This window comes from Megascapheus bottae, chromosome 4 (genome assembly GCF_031878675.1).
Source record: "Megascapheus bottae isolate mThoBot1 chromosome 4, mThoBot2.hap1, whole genome shotgun sequence".
In the NCBI taxonomy this organism is placed as follows: domain Eukaryota; kingdom Metazoa; phylum Chordata; class Mammalia; order Rodentia; family Geomyidae; genus Megascapheus; species Megascapheus bottae.
In genome coordinates, this window is record NC_143512.1 from 8,365,115 (window position 1) to 8,380,125 (window position 15,011).

Consider the following 15,011-nt stretch of genomic DNA (forward strand, 5'->3'; position numbering starts at 1 on the left):
TCTCTCTCTCTCTCTCTCTCTCTCTCTCTCTCTCTCTCTCTCTCTCTCCCTGTCTCTCTCCCTCTCTCCCTCTCCCTCCCTCTCTCTCCCTCCCTCTCTCTCTCTCTCTCTCTCTCTCTCTCTTTCTCTCTTTCTCTCTCTCTCTCTCCTTCTCTCCTTCTCTCCTTCTCTCCTTCTCTCCTCTCCTTCTCTCCTTCTCTCTCTCTCTCTCTCTCTCTCTCTCTCTCTCTCTCTCTCTCTCTCTCTCTCTCTTTCTTTCTTTCTTTCTTTCTTTCTTTCTTTCTTTCTTTCTTTCTTTCTTTCTTTCTTTCTTTCTGGTGAGTTATGCCTGTAATTCTTGCTACTCAGGAGTCTGCGATCTGAGGATTGTGGTTCAAATTCAGTCCAGGTTGGAAAGTCTCTGGGGTCCTGATGTCCGACTGATGATGACAAAGCGGAAATGGAGCTGTGACTCAAATGATAGAGTGCTAGTCTTGGGCGTGTGCGCATTCCTGAACGCACACTCACATATCAGAAACAAAAACAGAAGGTATAATTCTGCTATAGTTTGCCTTGGAATGTACTCCTAAAACCTATGTGTTGAAGGTTTGGTCTTCAGTTTGCTGCCACTGGCAAGTGCTGGAAACTTTTATGCAGTGGGGCCTACTGGCAAACTTTAGGTCACTGGGGGTATTGTCTTGAAAATAATGATGAGGTGTCAGCTGCTATCTATTTCTCTTTTTAAGTCCTCAATGTCAGCTTAACCAAAATTACTATGCCTCAAGAGGCATAATCATGTGCTACCTCCTTGTAGGTCCCAAAGCAAAATGGTTCAATTGATCGTGAACTAGAACCTCTAAGTGATGAGACAAACATTTCCTCAAACAAATATGTGGTTATCTCAGGTATTTATAACAGTAATGGAAGCCTCACAGTATAAAATATGCCATTGGAAAGGGCAAATTTCAATGTTCCTCAGTATATTTCAGTCTACTTTCAGAATATTTTAATTACTATAAAATTAAACTTGTGCCTATTAGCAATTAGTTCACATTTTCCCCTTAGAAAGATGAAATCTCTGTCTTCAAGTCATTGAGTGCTGTGTCTGGGACCTATTTTATTTTGTGTACTTTTAACAGAAGTCTAGTTCAGTTATTGGGCTACCGAGGCACAAATATAAGTGAGTGGAACTGAAATTTCATTATGTTGATTGCTATTTCAATTGTACACAAGACTAAGAGGCCATGTGCTATCTTGGAATGAATATCAAGCAGAGAAACAGTTTTAGCTTTTTTTCTTTGTTACCAGCTGCATCTTTAGGTAACTTTCCTTCTTTAGACCTAATTTTCTTTCTCTGTAAGTAAGAGACCAGGGCTCCACTATTTCTTTAGTGTCTACCACTTAAAATGGCAGTGGCACTATTAATTTTAAGGCTGGGACAAACTTGTAGCATAAGACACTTCATTGAATGAAAACAGCCAGACTTCTTTGCATTTTTATTGGGGTTTATAGAACACATAAGAGAGCTCCTCACCAAGGGTTTGTGCATGGGGTTATCATCTGCTTTGGCTCAATCATATCCAGACTCAACTGAACCATGTGGGTTGCACAGTATAGGAAATGTGAAGTTGCTATTTTGGTCAAAGGTCTTCACTTTAACATCACGATGTGGTTGTTGTTTGCATTGAAGTAAATACCTGTTTGCTTTGAGCAGTTTCTTTCTGGATATTTTGAACCAAATTCCACATAGAAGTATTGGCACAGGCGGAGAAAATATACAGGTCTTGCACTATACACAACCTGTATATTTAAATCATCCTTGAAGTCCTCAAATTCTTGAAGAAGAACATCTTAGGGGGAAAATTGAACCAATCCCATTTTTCATGTTTCCCAAATGAGTGGTTCAACGTCATGGAAATGAGGTCAGAATAGTAAACAGACAGCTGTTCTGTATTTCTCCTTCCAGAGAGCTGAAGGTCAAAGACATCTTCTTTCTTCTTAAAAAGATTCCTCTCATATGGGTTGTAAACAAGTGTGCCATGCAGCTCCAGCTGCACTGGGAAGAAAGAGGCGTTTCGGAACAGCTTTTATAGGTGTTGAACATACAAACCTTTGATTTCTGTTTTCTCATCTCTTCGCAGTGTCTTTCCTTCACGACATGAAGCCATTGATTGAATGAAGTTAGAATAACTTTTGACATAGCTAACTAAAATAGATAGCAAAGGGACTGGTTGCTAAGCACAGCTCTGCTGGGTTCCTTGGCTGACAGCCTATATTAGCATGCAGGGCTTTGCAGAAAGAAGTCTTTCGTTATTGGTGCCTGGTTGTTTAAAGCTGCCCTTGTCTCAGAAGTGCATGTGCATGTAAAGTTAAGGAGGAATTGCTTCATATCTTGAAATCATAAACCATCTTGACATGGTTTAAGTGGCTTGAAGGTATAATTTGTTCAAACATGTGTTTGACAAATATTATTTAGCATCCATTAAGAACTCAATGTGTGGTACAGTCTAGAAACATAATAATGAAACCATAGTTTCTCTTTTCATAGAGCCCAATGGAAAGTAAGATAAATAGACAGGTAGGTAGATATAGATAATGTATGAATGGATCGGTGATGTGTAGGCAGAGACTGAAAGAAGCATAACCAGGCAATACTTTTTAGTGTCTCCATTCTGTTCTCCTGTTCAGTAAACTATGATTAAGAACTTGATTGTTTTTAAAACAATGATATCCAGTCTGTTCTCTTCATTGCTTTTAGGAAGTGTTCTGGTCTGGAAGACTATCCTGTCAATGATACAGAAGTGGGGGAGAGGGAGAGGGTGAGAGCAAGCTCAAAGACATGAGCAGGAATACAAAAGGCTCTCATTGTGGCCACTAGAACAAAAAGAGTTTTCCTAAAATGTGGAGAGAGAAGGAAATGGAAGAGACCAGGGAAGGGGGATTGAGTGGGAATAAACAGAAAGAAGATGTTAAGATGCATTGCTGCTGGGACTGAGAATATGGCATAGTGGTAAAGCGCCTGCCTAGCATGCATGAAGCTCTGGGTTTGATTCCTCAGTGCCACATCAACAGAAAAAAAGCCAAAGTGATGCTGTGGCTCAAGTGATAGAGTTCTAGCCTTGAGCACAGAGAGGCTCAGGGACAGTGCCCAGGCCCTGAGCTTAAGCCTCATGTCTGGCAAAAAAAAAAGATGCTGTTGTCATCTACTGTGACTCCCCAATTCATGTTTCAGAACCTAAGAACTCATATAGTAGTCTTAAGAAGTAGAGTTTTATTTTTGGAGGGCTGGGTGTGGGTTGATGATTGCCTTTATAAAATAATGTTAAAGGTTACAAATCATTTTCTTTAAAAAAATATATTTATCTTTATGTGATTTTTTTTAATAAAACAGTTACCATTCAACAGAGCAGTTTAAGAACTCAGTGCCTCGTGATCTTAATGTTCAGGTTATGTGTTGGATACTTTTGTCATTTAACAGAGTAATTTTTGCAATGCATCCTGAACTGTGTTACCTTTCAGCATCTTCACCAGGCTTCCACCCACCCCTTTCCTTATTTTTCTCAGTTTGGTGGCACATACAGCACATTCTTGCCTGCTTTCTACTCATTTTCTCCATTCATTCCTGTACTGCCTCTCCTCTTGACACCCCTCCCCCCCCTCTTGAGTGCCCAGTTGCTAGTACTCATTTTATTAGGCTTTGGCTTAGTCTTACTAAAGAATTATATTATTTGCATTCTTCATAGATTCTATTATTCTTGAGTCAATTTATTTATTACTGGTTGGGTGTTACCCAGTGTGCTTACTTTTAGATTTATAGGCACCTTCTTGTTCCCACTGGTGATCTTTCTGATGGATGAGTTGAAGTCTATTGTGTACAGGTAACACATCTTCTTAATTCATTGATGGAAGGGGCATCTGGGCTGGTTGTATATTTTGGCTGTGGTAAATGATATAGCAAGGTGACTATATTGTAGTATGTTTAGGGTTTATTATTTATTTATTTAATGAGGAACATCCATAAAGCTTAACAGAGTGGTTGAACAAGTTTACAGTCTCACCAATAGTGTAATAGAGTTTTGGCTGCATCCATACCTGCACTTGTTATTATTAATGTTATGATAATGGATATTCTAGCTGGGGTAAGGTGGGATTGCAGTGTTGTTTTGATTTGCACTACGTTTATGTCATTTTCTTAATGACAACAGAGCTGGCCTTTATCAGACACTGAATCTTCTGGCACCTTTCTTGGAGTTCTCAATATCCAGAACTATAAGCCATTAATTTCGCTTTTGTAAGTTACTGATTCCAAGTAAATGTGCAATAATAGCCCTAAAAGGACCAAGACAACTTTGGATTTTATTTCTTATTTAAGGTTTTCAGGAGAAAATTAATTTTAATAACAAAAGTTGATTGTTAGTTGGTCATTAGTGGCTCCTATAATCCTAGATACTCAGGAGTCTAAGAGCTGAAGATTGTGGTTTGAACCCAGTCTGGGCAGGAAAAGACCATGAGACTCTAATCTTCAACTAAGTGCCAGAAATCCACAAGTGGCACTATGGTTCAAAGTAGTGGAGTGCTAGCCTTGAGAAAAAAAAAAAAAGCTCAGGAACAGTGTCCAGGCCCGAGTTTAAAAGCAATGACAAAAATATTGTTTAAAAGTTCAAAAATTTCAAACATTAAGAATGATGATGCAATGAGTAGTTCAAATTGCTGTGTATGATCGGCCCGTTGTTCTAGAAATAATCACCACTAGCACTAACGTCCTTGAGGGTCATATATACATAAACATTTAAATGATACCAGCTATTAATATTATGCACATGTAAACATATATTAAATAATTAGACTATATTGTGTACTTTTATGTTCTACAACCTTTAAAACTCAGCAGTATATTTATAGGCCTCTAGATGTATGTTTCTCATTTTTTATTTATTAATCTTATAGTACTTTATTTAAGAGAGATGTCCTAATTCATAAAAGTAAATCTTTCTTGGTAGACATTTTACTGTAATATTTCCAAGAACACTTTCTACCTATTTATTTTCTTTTATATGAACATTACAGTAGACTAGACTCTTCAAAGTTAGTTTTCTGAGCCATAGGGAATGTGCATTCAGGATTGTTTTCATAGACTTTGTCCAATTTCTCTTTATGTTACTCTAAGATATAGTTTGGGAATAGATGTTTTCTACCTGTGCTTGAACTCAGAATACTACATGGCTTGCTAATTTAGCTGGCACTCCATTTTTTTTTAAGAGTTAAGCCATATGTGAAAGCTTTTATTTCATATAAGATTTTACTGGGTTTCTTAAGAAAAAAGGGAAAAATTAGAATTAAAAACATAAAAATGCAAAATAAAGGTAAACATTTTGACAGACTATAAAAATAGTGATCAACGAGGAAAGCCAAGAAATAAATCAATTATTCTCCTGATTCTTCATGTTAAATTTGTTTTAAAGGACAATATACATTGTAATCAATCTGATTTATGGAATTGAAATCTTTGTACAACTACCTAGCAGTAATATTTTTTTTTCTACAGAGTAAGTTCTTGGAGCTAGAGTGATTGGCCAGGAGCATGGCCTAGTGGTACAGTGCTTACCTAGTATGCACAAAGCCCTGGGTTCGATCCCTTGTTACCACATACATAGAAAAAGGTCGAAGTGGCACTGTGGCTCAAGTGGCAGAGCACTAGCCTTGAGGAAAAAGTGTACAAGGACAGTGCCCAGGCCCTGAGTTCAAGCCTCAATCACATATTGATTAAAACTGTAATCCCAGCATTGAGAAGGCTGAGGTGGGAAGATTGCAAGTTCCAGGCCAGCCTGGGCTACATAAGACAGACAGTGTCAAAAAGAAAAAAAGCAACACCCAAACTCAAAATGAAGAAAGAGCTTTACCAGACCATACTTGTAAAGGCTGGTTAGCACAGTAATTTCATGGTTTCAAAATGTCTGTTTAATAATATGCAAATAAGCCACTAAAGTCTTTCCCTTTATGATGTAATATTAAAGTTCTGCCTATGTAATTAGTAAAGATAAAAGTATTTAATCCAGACACTGGTAATTCACACCTATAATCCTGACTGCTAAGGATGACCGTGGTTTGAAGTCAGCTCATTGAGACTCTTACCTTCAGTTAACCACCAAAAAGCCCGAAGTGGAGCGGTGGCTCAAGTGTTAGAGCATGACTACTGAGTACAAAATCTCAGGAACAGCACCTAGCCCTTGAGTTAAAGCCCAAGGATTGGTATACACAGATAAATTGAGGTTTAATTTTGCCGTTACAAAAACTTGACGCCATTAAAACCAACATGATTATTTTCTACTCATCAAATTACTGAGCTAACAATAATATAAAAATATGTAAAAATTATTGATTCATAATTACCAGTTATGCTAATATCCACATAGCTAGTAGAAATCTGATGATTAAAAATATTGTTTCATTAAACAATGAAGTACCAAAATAATCACAGATTAAAAAAAACCCAACAACAATGCCTATACTTTAGGTTTCTTGGTAAGCGAGTCTTGAAGACTAAACTTTGGAATTTCACCAGAAGGAGTATATGGAATTCTCTCTGAAGACACCTTTTTACCAATTGTTTCAATCTGGAAGCCAATCGTCTGCAGTTCATTGTGGAGCCCATCCAGCACGCGTCGCCCATCAAAGACAAAGGCTGGCTTCAGCATTCTTTTAGGAATCCATTCATAATCCAGTTCCTTAAACATGTCCCCCTCAGTGCAAATGACAACAGCATGGGCTCCATCACACGCTTCGTAAGGATCCTTGGAAATGGTCACAAGTTGGGCCACTTAGTCATCCTGGGAGACACCGGGCTGGGACAGATCCATGACGATTTGCTCATGGGGCACTTTTGGGTCATAGATATGGAGGTGGGTGCCCTCATCCATCAAGTACTTGCTAATGTAGGCGCTGGAGGACTCTCTTGTATCATCAGTGTCCTTTTTGAATGCAAACCCCCAAATAGCTATTTTCTTACAGTCACTGAATTAAACAGACAGTCTATGATCTGGGAAGCAAACCTCCTCTGGTAATCATTCATATCTATGAACATTGCCAGTAGCAAGCTACTTCAGGCAAATTCAGAGCCTTGCAGAGATAAACCAAATTTAGAACATTTTTTTGGAAGCAGCTCCCACCAAATCCCACACTGGCTTTCAGGAAGTTGTTTCCTATCCTCTGGTCCATGCCAATGGCTGCGGCCACTTCCTCCATGTCGGCTCCTGTGGCTTCGCACAGAGCACTGATGGAGTTGATGCTGCTGATTCTCTGGGCAAGAAATGCATTTGCTGGCACTCCATTATTTAAATCAAGCCTCTAGCTCAGTTTTTGCTGGCTATTTTGGAGGAGTCTTACGGACTTTTCTACCGACATTGATTTTTGAACCAGCTTTGGTATGTGCCACTGGCCCCTGGTTGACAGTGAATGATTTTTACATTCTTACTTACTCCATCCTTAAAAATAAAATATTACAGTGTCAATCCATATTCTTTAGTTTTCTTGCTGTTTTTCAGATGAGTACAAAAATCTTGTAAAGCCAGATAGAGTGCTTTATGGGAGAGCAACTTACGAGACTGCTCTGAAATATGCCTTGGAAATAGAAGCATTAAAAGCTTTTGACTCTCAGAAATACTTCTAAAGCCAACACGAAGGCAGCTTGGAGAATTGTGAGTGTCATATAAGTTAAGTTCACATTAGCTGTCAGCATTTCTTAGGGCAAAATGTATCTTCGGAGTTATCCACTTCATTCAACTGCTTTCATTAGGGAATTTTTATTCTCCCCACTAGAGACATTTAGGTAATAATAAGGTTATCCATGCATATATTTATGTATATGTCAAGTCTGTGGTAATGAACCATTTGATCCATAGATAAGACAACAACAAAATGTCTCATATCCCTTTCCTTCAATTATGATATCTCCACTTGATAAACATATTTTATGATTAATTATTGAGTGCAGACTAATTTAGTTCTGTACCAACGAGTTGCAAATACATTCCATTATTTAACCTTTAAACATGTGTATAAGCCAGGTATTAATATTCTCATTAAAGTCAGAACTCAAATGTCAGAGAGTTTAAATAGCAGCCACACCACTAGGTGTAGCAGAGACATTTTTTGAAGCCATCTCCATCTGCTTCTATATTGTTAACAAATATAAATTGCTGTTCATTAAACAATGTGGCCCTAAATAATGTTATGTTCTGGTTTATTTTAGAACAACTTGTACAAAGCTTCCTCATTTTACTTTGGGTTGCACTGATCTGTCCCTTTTCTAATGCCATTTTATAGTTAAGACTAGGATCAAACTTATTAACAAGCCATTGTAGTTGCTCATCTCATAGAGAAATAATAAATTATAGTATTTACAAGCATAGAGTCAACTTCCATATGTTCAAATCCTGGAGCTGCTACTTGCTTACTGACTTTGAGCGTGTAGAAACCTTTAATTTATGACTGGTATCATAAACTTGCTTAATAACTAATAACTAATAAATCCATTTGAGAATTAAAGTGAATTGACACATTAGAACATTTACCTTAGCTGGTACTTTAAGTATAAACTGACTCAATTGCTTTGTTCCTGTTCCTATTTTATTTGTCATCTTTCTCGAGTAGCAGCTCCCTGGTATGCTTTGTCTGGCTTTTACTAATTCAGTTCAACGAGTGTATGCTCACACAATTTTCTGTGTCCTCATCCCAAATGTTTTTCTCAAGCAGAAGACCTATTCTGGCTTTGCACTGAGCCTGTGCTTTGGGTATGAGCTCTCTTGCTACTCATAGGATTGGAATTTACTGGTCATCTGATAACCTTTTCATCCTAAGCTAACTTAATTTTTGTTTTACTTACTAAGTCCTAGACAGTTCTAGGTTCCTATTGCTTTTTCCTGCTTTGCATCTATATCTGCAGAAACATTCCTGGCAAGCTTCTCCAACTGCTACTTTCCTCACCTAGTTAACTACTTCAGGCAAGTCTAACGTTTTGCCAATGGAGACTTGATTCTTTAAACTGTTTCTGATTCTTGTCTTATTTATTATGGCTGTTCAATGCTTAGTCAAGAAAAGTTCAAAGAGCATACTACATGTCAGAAACAGCACTAAGTTCACTGACCAAATCCTATATACAACTAACAGCCTTGCACACAACCCTTACTTAGCCAATAGTCACCTATAACCCAAGTTGCAACTGTGACTCACATGTCATCACTAACATCCATGCTGGAAGTACTGGGCTTTGGCCAGGAGATGAAGTCAAGCCTTATTGAATGAACGATGCTAGAGATGAGGCCCACTGTAGGGTGGGAGTTGACTAGGATGATGAAAGAGAGTGTGTTGAAGGCTGAGAGAAGATTAAACTGGAAAGGAACATGCAAACTGTTGTTTGCTATGAGAAGACAAGTACAACCCAAACAATGCAATGTACAAGATGGGGTGTGGTCGATGTGAGGTCTTGCCCCCAGGGCTTTCATTTGGTTAACGATTTTAATTGTATGCCAAGCTTAATAACAAATCCCTGGATGGTGGCACATGTGGATAGCAAGGCATTGAGGACGGAGTCATATTGTTCATATCTATTCCATCAGGGCAGGGTAAACAGTAGGTTATGCATGGGTCAGTTAAAATATGACTGAAGTGGGTGAATTTCTATGACATAACCATTTTGAGCAATTAATAGATAATTTGACAAATCAAATACCGGAAAGTTGAGATGTCTTATCAGAGAGATGGGGGCTAAAGAGAAGAGTGAATGAATGGTGGGCAAATGCAGTCATATTATACTCAATGTACATATGTAAATAAAACTAGGAAACTTAAGGGATAACTGTGGTTGGGGTAGACGGGAGAGAGGGGAATGATGGAAGAAGTGGCAATGATCAAGATGCACTGTATACCATAAATTGCCATGTTGAATTGACATCCCTTTGTACGCCTATTTAAAGATAATAAAAAGGATGATGATTTCACTAGGGTAGCAGTTATAGAAAAAAATCAATGGTATGAAAAGATCTTAGAAGCAAAATGAGCAATATTTGGTAATATTGGATGTGATAGAAGGGGAAATGAAATGACTTCAAGGTTTCTGGCTCACACAACTAAGCAAAAGATGACTGCTTTTATTAAGATGAGGAGCAAGGAATTAAATACATTGAGCTTGTTCTTCTATAAATGAATTGCTCCAAACAATATTCTAATAAACTCTGGAACAGAAACTCAGAACAGCTTGAGTACAACATTTTTTATGAAAGAATTTGCGAATATTTCAGAAAGACGGAGAGAGGAGAGGGGAGAGAGAAAAAGAGAGGGGAGAGAGGGAGCAAGGTGGGGGGGGGAGAATGTTGTCTAATCAACTAGACTATTTGTTAGTTATTGCCGTTTCAAGTCCAGAGCTGGTGAACAAGGAAGAAAAAAGCTTTGAGGGCAATTATAAACTTCTCCTTAGGGCAAGAAAACGATTCCACTTGTCATTTCTAGGACCAAACAGCAAACAATTGACATTTTGATTATTCAGCTGTTCTTATTGAGTCATGGAAGATGTTTCAATATTTTTGAAAGGTTGAGATATATAAGAATTTCATATAAAATCTATAATATTCGGAATTCAAGCTCACCTTCAGAGAAAGACAAGTGGATTTGAAGAAAGATCTAGAAACAAGCTTTCCAAAAAGGATCCATGATGAATCAAATGCAAATGGTATGTGGGGTATAGAGTTCTAGCATACTAGAACAGTGTGAACTTTGCTAACCATATTTCTACTTCTTTTCTTTTCTTGGCCCTTTATTTTCCCTTTTGTATCATGGGCCAAATATTTATCTCATTCTTACTTAAAAGGTGAGTTTGAAGGTGATTAAGACAACTTTGGAAATAGCTTTGACCTCTCCTTGTGAGAGCCATAAATATGAAAAATAGTGCTAATACAGTTTCATACAGTTTCAATATTGCTTGAATTACACCGAAATATTCTTGCCACTCACTGATTTCTGACGATGATTCAAGAATGAATAAGACCTCATCAGTGTTTTATTGTCTGTTCTCAGACACTGGAAATTCAGAACTCTTAAATCACTACTACTTGTCTGAGTAAAGTTGTGACAAGGGGAAGAGAGAAATGCTAGAGGAAATTTCTTAGAAAGGCAAATAAAGTGCAGTCTGTGCCTACCTGGGTTCTCAAAAACAAGCAGTTCTGATGATAAAAGATCTCTTTTGTGGATTATGGGGCAACCAGACAGTCCTGTCACAAAACTGTTTTAGTTACAACAGAAGCTGATGATAAAGTCTGTGGAATTTTAAACTGAGGGAACCCTGGGAGAGTTACAAACCAAACTCCTTGAAAGAGGGATCTCATCAGTCTTTCCTTGCCCTTGAGCATTGCAGTCTACCTGCTTCCAGCTCCCCTTTCTGGGGTTGAGAATGGCTACTGTTTGCCCAGTATGTTGGTGAACTTAGAATCATGATAAATTCAGTCAACCCAATCTTCATTCTTTTTGTTGTTGTTTTTTGTTTTTTGCCAGTCTTGGGCTTGGGCTCAGGGCCTGAGCAATGTCCTTGGACTTTCTCAAGGCTAGAACTCTACCACATGAGCCTCAGCACCACTTCTGGCTTTTTTCTATGTATGTGGTACCGAGGAATCGAACCCTGGTATTCGTGCATGCTAGGCAAGCACTCTACCACTAGGCCAAACTCCCGGCCCTCTTCATTCTTTAAGGCTATTGGCATTAGAAACATTGCAAGCCATCCTTGGTCCTGCACTTCTGCATTTCTCTTACTTCTTCTCTGTCCCTCCTATCACAGTCAAAGTTTAGATTCAAATACCTTTAGCATCATTTGTAAGAACAATTGCAATATCCTAGTTTTCTCCTTTTAATCTCTCCTTGCTGCAATTTCAGATTCATGTCATTGTTAGAATTATTCTTCTAAAATACTAGGTTGTCTGTTCTTGTATGCTTAAAACGTTTGATTTTTGCTATATGTTAGATGATAAAGAACCCATTAGTTAACAGAGACCTTAAGATTTTTATACTTTGACACTAACACTAGTCAATCCTTTTTTTTTCAGGCAGAAAGGAGTTTGTTGGAAGGAGAGTAAACTGTGGGCCCACACAAAATGGAGGCATTCAGAAAGCGGGGAAGAAAAGGAGAAAAAGAGATAATGGAAGATCTCTCAATATTACCTTTCTTTTTTCTTTGAGTGTTGGATACTTCACATGTAATGAGACCTTGATGAACAATGAAATGAATGTGAATAAAATTCTGTTATTAATCTTGTGTTATAGGCAAGAAAAATGATATCAATGAAAGTTAAGCAATTTGTTCAAGTTTACATAGCTAACAAAAGAAAGTACCAAGGTGGCCCCACACTTTGCCTAGTCCCTTGCTGCTTCTTTGTGGAAGTCATACTAAACCTGCGTGTGTGAACCTGCACGTGTGAACTTGCCTTTGTTCATTCTCTTTCTTCAGCCTGTGGGTTGGACTTCCAGGTCAAACATCCTATGTAGACCACAAAGTCTTGCCTCAGAAGACCCATGTCTATAAAGCTTCGTCAGGCTTCTCGTATCATGTTAGACTCCTTTTGAGTTTTTCTGTACACTTTTAAAAATATTCTCTTTAAGGAGTTTCAGAAAGGAGTTGGTATTTAATGAAGCACTTTATGAATACAGTATATCTTGATCAATGTCACCCCTTCGAACATTCTCCCCCATCTCTCCCCTCCCCCATCTCTCACTCTTCTTCATTTCTTATGATTTAAATTAGATTCTTGACTGCATTCTCCCCAACTTTTCCTCTTTATTTTTCTACCCCTTTTTCCTTCTACCTTGCCCCTTTCGAGTACCGGCTTTCTGAACTTATTTTTTTTCCTGAACTTTGGTTTTCCCTTTCTAAAGCATTAAATTATTTGAGTTTTTCATTGAATCACTCTCCTCTATGCACCTCAATAGTAAGCAGTTCTTTGAGTGTAAGATGAGTTCATTGAAATGTCTCTGTAAAATCAAGTGTGAACCCTGTGATGACTTTAGGCCTTAGATATTTTAGGTCATTAATGTCTAGTCTATAATAAATCCTCTGGAAGTACTTGCAAAATTTAGTGGGAGGATTGTCATAATCTCATTAAATTGGTATTGGCTAATCTAAATGTATCTTTTAATTAAAGTAATTTAGCTGTTAACATATAAATATTAAGATGTCTCAGTAGGATGGTAAGGGTTTATTAATGATAAGCCACAAGCAGGTGTTTTCAAGAATATTAATTGAAGCTGTGAAGAAAGTACTTCTAATGGAAGTACTGATACCTTGATAAAGATGTGATAAAGTTAGTTTGATGTCAGTAAGACATTTCCTAATGGGAAAAAACAGATTGTTTGTCTCAAACACTGAAGGGTATTTATTGCTTCATTTTACTGAAAAGAAAAGAGGCAGGTTGAATTTTGATCTGGTGAGATTTACTACCTTTTCTCGTTCCTTTTGGCTATAGTTCCTAGGCATTGCTTCTATTTTCAGTGAGCATCCTCACTTCTTGTCCTTAGGCTGCAAAGTTGTTCATTCAAGCTGGGTAAGGACGTGTGTGTGTGTGTGTGTGTGTGTGTGTGTGTGTGTGTGTGTGTGTGTGTGTGTGTGTCTTTCCCATTTCCCAAACGGTCAATCAATACATTCTATCTGTTGGATCAGTTGGAGTCATGCCTTGAAAGTTAGCTGTAGTTGAAGGATGTGACCACATTGATCAGGTAGTCTGTGCCATATGTTGCTTTTAAGTCTGGCACAAGACATGCATTTCCCAGACAAATGGACAGCAGGAAGAAAAGGTAGTTTTCTTAGAAAAGCCTGGGGGCTAATAGAAAGGAAAAGGCAAATTAATGATGGGTAACCAAAACCAGTAAAATAACCCATGAATGATCTCTGTGGTAAAGAAAAATGTGAGTTCTGAAAGCTGTTACAACGTCCCACAAGGAAGACTCATCACTTATTCTTGTGGAAGAAAAGGAAACACAAGCAGTGTACTGATTTTCTGTCATCTGATTGACTGATTGATTTGTTTTTCTGCTGTACTCAGGTTGGAACGTAGGGCTTTGTGCTTCTCAAGCTAGCACATTCTGTTACCTCTTGAACCATCTCTCCAGCTCTTTTCCTTTTGTGTTTTGTGTTGAGATGGAGTCTCTTGGGGTAATAGGCATGTTTCACCATGTCTTTTTTTTTGCCAGTTGTGGGGATGTAACTCAGGGCCTGAGCACTGTCCTTGGGCTTTCTCAAGGCTAGAACTCTACCACTTGAGCCACAACACCACTTCTGGCTTTTTGCTATGTATGTGGTACCAAGGAATAGAACCTGAGTCTTCCTGCATGCTAGGCAAGCACTCTACCACTAGGCCATACTCCTGGCTCTCATCATGTCTTTTTGACTTCCTCAGGCAGGGTGCTTCTCTGTCCTGGCTAGGAAGAGTCTAAGTCATTCCCTCCTTGCATTCCCAGGCCATTGCTGATGGAGTAGCTCCTGTGGTTCTGTATTACTGATTTCTCTAAGCTCTCCCCACACTTCTGTGAAGATCCTTTTTATTAAGCTCATTGAAATTACTCAGTAGGAGTGTGCCATCTGTTTGCTGCCAAGACCCTTACTGATATGATAGGTAATCATTTCTGTTAACATATTTTCAGTCACTGCAGTGGCACATTTCCAAGCTAGAATGATTATGGTACCAGCTAAAGGTAAATTTTCTTTAACTAAAAGAAAGCAAAGATCCCTCACTTCTGTACCCCCATCCCTCACCCCCCACCTTGATCATTCGTAGTTCAGTTGTTACATAAAGGTTTCTCAGCCACAGGACAAAGTATTGATCATGAGGGACCCACTATTTTTTTTAACAATTGTTAAACAGGGCCTCCTTTTAATTTTCATGCTCCTTTGCAAATTAGTTAGATTTTCTCTTGAATCTCTAAGTGCAAATAACGAATGCAAATTAATTTATCTTAGTGTCACTGTTTAGTAATGTCTTGTAGGAACATTTACCCTCAAT

General features: G+C 38.2%; 1 pseudogene; it reads right to left on the bottom strand.

The window, feature by feature from the left end:
• Positions 1-6,482: 6,482 nt before the first annotated feature.
• Positions 6,483-11,488, bottom strand: LOC150063942 (UDP-glucose 6-dehydrogenase-like; annotated as a pseudogene).
• Between the last annotated feature and the right edge of the window lie 3,523 nt (positions 11,489-15,011).